This window comes from Electrophorus electricus, chromosome 22, assembly GCF_013358815.1.
Source record: "Electrophorus electricus isolate fEleEle1 chromosome 22, fEleEle1.pri, whole genome shotgun sequence".
Classification (NCBI taxonomy): domain Eukaryota; kingdom Metazoa; phylum Chordata; class Actinopteri; order Gymnotiformes; family Gymnotidae; genus Electrophorus; species Electrophorus electricus.
The window spans coordinates 1,689,966-1,694,880 of record NC_049556.1 but is presented as its reverse complement, the minus strand read 5'-3'; the positions used below and the strand labels follow the sequence as shown (position 1 = coordinate 1,694,880).

Below are 4,915 nucleotides of genomic sequence, written 5' to 3'. Positions count from 1 at the left end.
TATCAAACCCCCCACTCTGGAGGCTGTTAGCCGCGGAGCTACAGCAGGCCGGCCCACCAACGTTTTTAAACAGCACAGACGGCAGCTGGGCCCATTCACCTGGACCTAAGACTGTTCATGGTAGTTAGCGGCGACTTGGGCAGTGGCAGGGTGGGATGGCCTGATGTGACCCTGTAGAGGCCACAGATTAACAGTGAGTGGTTTATTCTTAGCTTTGATCTAGGGCAGGCAGACTCACTCTAACACAGCAACAGTGAGCACACTTTCAGAAGGACACACACACACACACACACTCCCCCAGATATGCTTTCATTTGAACATGCACACACACACACACACACACCCACACACACACACACACACACACACATACACACACACACCCCCAGACATACTCTCATGTGAACATGCACACATGTCCCTCTGCCTAAAAGCCTTTTTCTGCAAAAATTTACTTCAACATCCATCTCTCTCTATCCATCTCTGTCCTCCTCAGACACTCTTGTGAGAATTTTTGATGTCAAATAAAAAATTCTCTCTCTCTCTCTCTCTCTCTCTCTCTCCTCTTCTCTCCTCTTCTCTTCACCTCTCTCTCCACCTTTCTCCTCCTCTCTCCTCTTCACTCCACCTCTCTCCTCCTCTCTCTCTCTCTCTCTCTCTCTCTCTCTCAGTTTGTGTCTCTCTCCTCCTCCTCTCTCTCTCCTCCTCTCTCCTCTTCACTCCACCTCTCTCCTCCTCTCTCTCTCTCTCCTCCTCTCTCCTCTTCACTCCACCTCTCTCCTCCTCTCTCTCTCTCTGCTCCTCCTCTCTCTCTCTCTCCCCACCCTCCTGCGTTGTGCTCTCTCCTTCTCTCTCCTCCCTTAACCGTCTGCGTTACGTGCCGCTGCTAGGAGGATGTTCACACATCTGAGCTCTGGTTTAAACAGTGAGACCTGCAATGGCCGTATACAGGTACTAAACTCAATAGAATTACCCCACAACGGTTAGGGTAAGGGAAGATGTAATATCCGTTATCATAGTTATTTTTGCATACATTTGTTATTTTATCTGTCTTTAAATGTTTCCTACATCCTTAAGCTTTGTTGTTTATCATATGGACTCAATATAATTCATATATGATCAATTAATATTAATCATTTTAATATTTGTATTATATAGTCAATAATGTAATATAATTTAAACAAATTAATTCATATATCTTCATATACAGTATTGTGCAAAGGTTTTAGGCAGGTGTGAAAAAATGCTGTAAACTAAGAATCCTTTCAAACATACAAATAATAATAATAATTTTTTTTTTTAATCAATTTACAAAATGCAAAGTGAGCAAACAAGAGAAAAATCTAAATCAAATCAATATTTGGTGTTATTACCCATTGCCTTCAAACCAGCATCAGTTCCTATAGGTTCAAGTCAGGGATTTTGTAGGATTACAGTCAGATGTATGATCAACCAATTATACCAAACAGGTGCTAATGAGCATCAAATTCACATGTAGGTTGAAACACAGTGATTAACTGAAACAGCTGTGTAGGAGGCTTAAAACTGGGTGAGGAACAGACTGCTACCAAGGTGAGGTTGTAGAAGCTTCCTGTCACAGGTCATACACCAAGACTGAGCACAGCAACAAGACACAAGGTACTCCATCAGCAAGGGCTCTCCCAGACAAAGATTTCAAAGCAGACTGGGGTTTCAAGATGTGTTGTTCAAGCTTTTTTGAAGAAGCACAAAGAAATGAGCAACGTTGAGGACGGTAGACGCAGCGGTCAGCCAAGAAAACTTAATGCAGCAGATGATAAACACATCAAGCTTATTTCCCTTCGAATTCAGAAGATGTCCAGCAGTGTCATCAGCTCAGAACTGGCAGAAACTGGTGGAACCCAGTTACACCCATCTACTGTCCAGAGAAGTCTGACCAGAAGTGGTCTTCATGGAAGAGTTGCAGCCAAAAAGCCATACCTCCAACATGAAAACAAGGTCAAGCGACTCAGCTATGCACGAAAACACAGGATCAGAGATGCATAAAAATGGCAGCAGGTGTTCTGGACTGCTGAGTCAAAATTTGAAATATTTGGCTGTAGCAGAAGGCAGTTTGTTCGCCGAAGGGCTGGAGAGCAGTACAATAATGAGTGTCTGCATGCAACAGTGAAGCATGGTGCATGGGGCTGCATTTCTGCAAATGGAGTTGGAGATTTGGTCAGGATTAATGGTGTCCTCAGTGCTGAGAAATACAGACAGATACTTATCCATCATGCGATACCATCAGGGAGGCGTATCATTGGCCCCAAACTTATTCTGCAGCAGGACAACGACTCCAAACATACAGCCAATGTCATTAAGAACTATCTTCATCTTAAAGAAGAACAAGAAGACCTTGAAGTGATGGTATGGCCCCCAGAGAGCAACAGAGCCCTGATCTCAACATCATCAAGTCTGTCTGGGATTACATGAAAAGATGGAAGGATTTGAGGAAACGTACATCCACAGAAGATCTGTGGTTAGTTCTCCAAGATGTTTGGAACAACCTACCAGTTCCTTCAAAAGCTGTTCAAGTGCACCTAGAAGAACTGATGCTGTTTTGAAGGTAAAGGGTGGTCACACCAAATATTGATTTGATTTAGATTTCTCTTCTGTTCGTTTACTGCAAAATAAATTATTAACACTTCCATTTTTGAAAGGATTCTTAGTTTACAGCCTAAAACGTTTCCACAGTACTGTACATATTCTATTGTTGTTAATGACTATGGCTGAGTTGTCAGAACCTTGGTTGTGTGATGTGATACCTGATCTGAGCAGAGCTCTCTGAGTGTGTATCGGGTGTTGGGAAATGCTCGGAGTGATGTAGACGCAATTCACATCATCAAATTTCCCACTGGCTTTATCAGCTATAATACGTCAGTGCACACACAAACACAAATACACCCACACATAATAACCAATCACAAGTGTTTTTATTGAAACATTTGATATGTTTTTAATTATAGCCAATAATGATATAATTAGTCATACCATGCCATGTAATCAGGTGCTCCCACACTAACAAGCCCGCGTAGGGGTCGTAAACAAAAGAACGCTCCTGCAAATAGGTGAAGCACCATTTAGTCTCCATCCAATTAGGGATCATCTGTCTTTATCGCAGTGTATTCTTCTGTCATTGGCGTGACGCAGGAAGCCATTCCGAGTCCGCTGTTTCCCCCATCAGCCCTGACACATGACCTGCCTGGCACATGATGGATGGGAGATAATTACTTACACAATTAGGATGAGCAATGAACGCTCTGAAAGATCCTTAATCTCCGCATGACGTGTGTGTGTGTGTGTGTGTGTGTGTGTGTGTGTGTAAGTAAACAGGCAGCATTTTTGTGTAGTATAATACTACTACTATTCATAATGAAAAGAAGTAGAAGAATAATTCTTAGTATTGTTTTTACAGACATGTTTATAACAAGTTTCTATGAATATATGTTTAAAAAACAAAAGAATTGTTAGTTTGTTTGAAGAAGATGGTGTGTGTGTGTGTGTGTGTGTGTGTGTGTGTGTGTGTGTGTGTGTGTGTGTGTGTGTGTGTGTGTGTGTGTGTGTGTGAATAATCATCTGCTCCTGCGAAAGACTAATTTCAAGCTGTGTTGTCACATCTTGATAAGACTCATATTAAACTCCAGCTCTGACACTGTTTGAGGACACAGTTGGGCTTCAGTTAATCTGGCCTAAATCTGAACTACACTGAGCATCTTCTGTGTGCTGTGGAGGTCTGTGGAGGTCTGTGGAGGTCCAGGGCAGAGACTAGGGGGCAGGTCTGCTAAGTGATGCCAGGCTTTTCCCTAGCCTTTCCTCCCCTCGCTGAGGGCATGGGAAAACGCCTTCTCTTCCCAGTCTCATCCGTTGTGGACTTATTCTGTGGCTCCTTAAAAACAAAGAAAAGAACCCTGAACTGAACAATAAAGAACAGCGAGCTGACAGAGAAGGCAAAAATTAGAGTGATAAACATGTCAGCACTCCAGTATCTAATATATCTAACACACTACTAGTCTGTATCAGCATCTAACGCACTGCTAGTCTGTATCAGCATCTAACACACTGCTAGTCTGTATCAGCATCTAACGCACTGCTAGTCTGTATCAGGATCTAACACACTGCTAGTCTGTATCAGCATCTAACACACTGCTAGTCTGTATCAGCATCTAACACACTGCTAGTCTGTATCAGCATCTAATACACTGATAGTCTGTATCAGCATCTAACGCACTGCTAGTCTGTATCAGCATCTAACGCACTGCTAGTCTGTATCAGCATCTAACACACTGCTAGTCTGTATCAGCATCTAATACACTGATAGTCTGTATCAGCATCTAACACACTGCTAGTCTGTATCAGCATCTAACGCACTGCTAGTCTGTATCAGCATCTAACGCACTTCTAGTCTGTATCAGCATCTAATACACTGATAGTCTGTATCAGCATCTAACACACTGCTAGTCTGTATCAGCATCTAACACACTGCTAGTCTGTATCAGCATCTAATACACTGCTAGTCTGTATCAGCATCTAACGCATTGCTAGTCTGTATCAACATCTAACGCACTGCTAGTCTGTATCAGCATCTAACGCACTGCTAGTCTGTATCAGCATCTAATACACTGCTAGTCTCTATCAGCATCTAACACACTGCTAGTCTGTATCAGCATCTAACGCACTGCTAGTCTGTATCAGCATCTAACGCACTGCTAGTCTGTATCAGCATCTAACGCACTGCTAGTTTGTATCAGCATCTAACACACTGCTAGTCTGTATCTAACACACTGCTAGTCTGTATCAGCATCTAACACACTGCTAGTCTGTATCAGCATCTAATGCACTGCTAGTCTGTATCAGCATCTAATACACTGCTAGTCTGTATCAGCATCTAACGCACTGC

General features: G+C 42.7%; 1 long non-coding RNA gene across 1 annotated transcript in view; it reads right to left on the bottom strand.

Moving 5' to 3' along the window:
• Positions 1–2,932: 2,932 nt before the first annotated feature.
• LOC113591655 overlaps positions 2,933–4,915 on the bottom strand; it is an 11,336-nt gene continuing 9,353 nt past the window's right edge. Inside the window, exon 3 of the long non-coding RNA XR_003412222.2 lies at positions 2,933–3,220. This is a non-coding gene — a long non-coding RNA (uncharacterized LOC113591655). The remainder of the gene's footprint in view (positions 3,221–4,915) is intronic.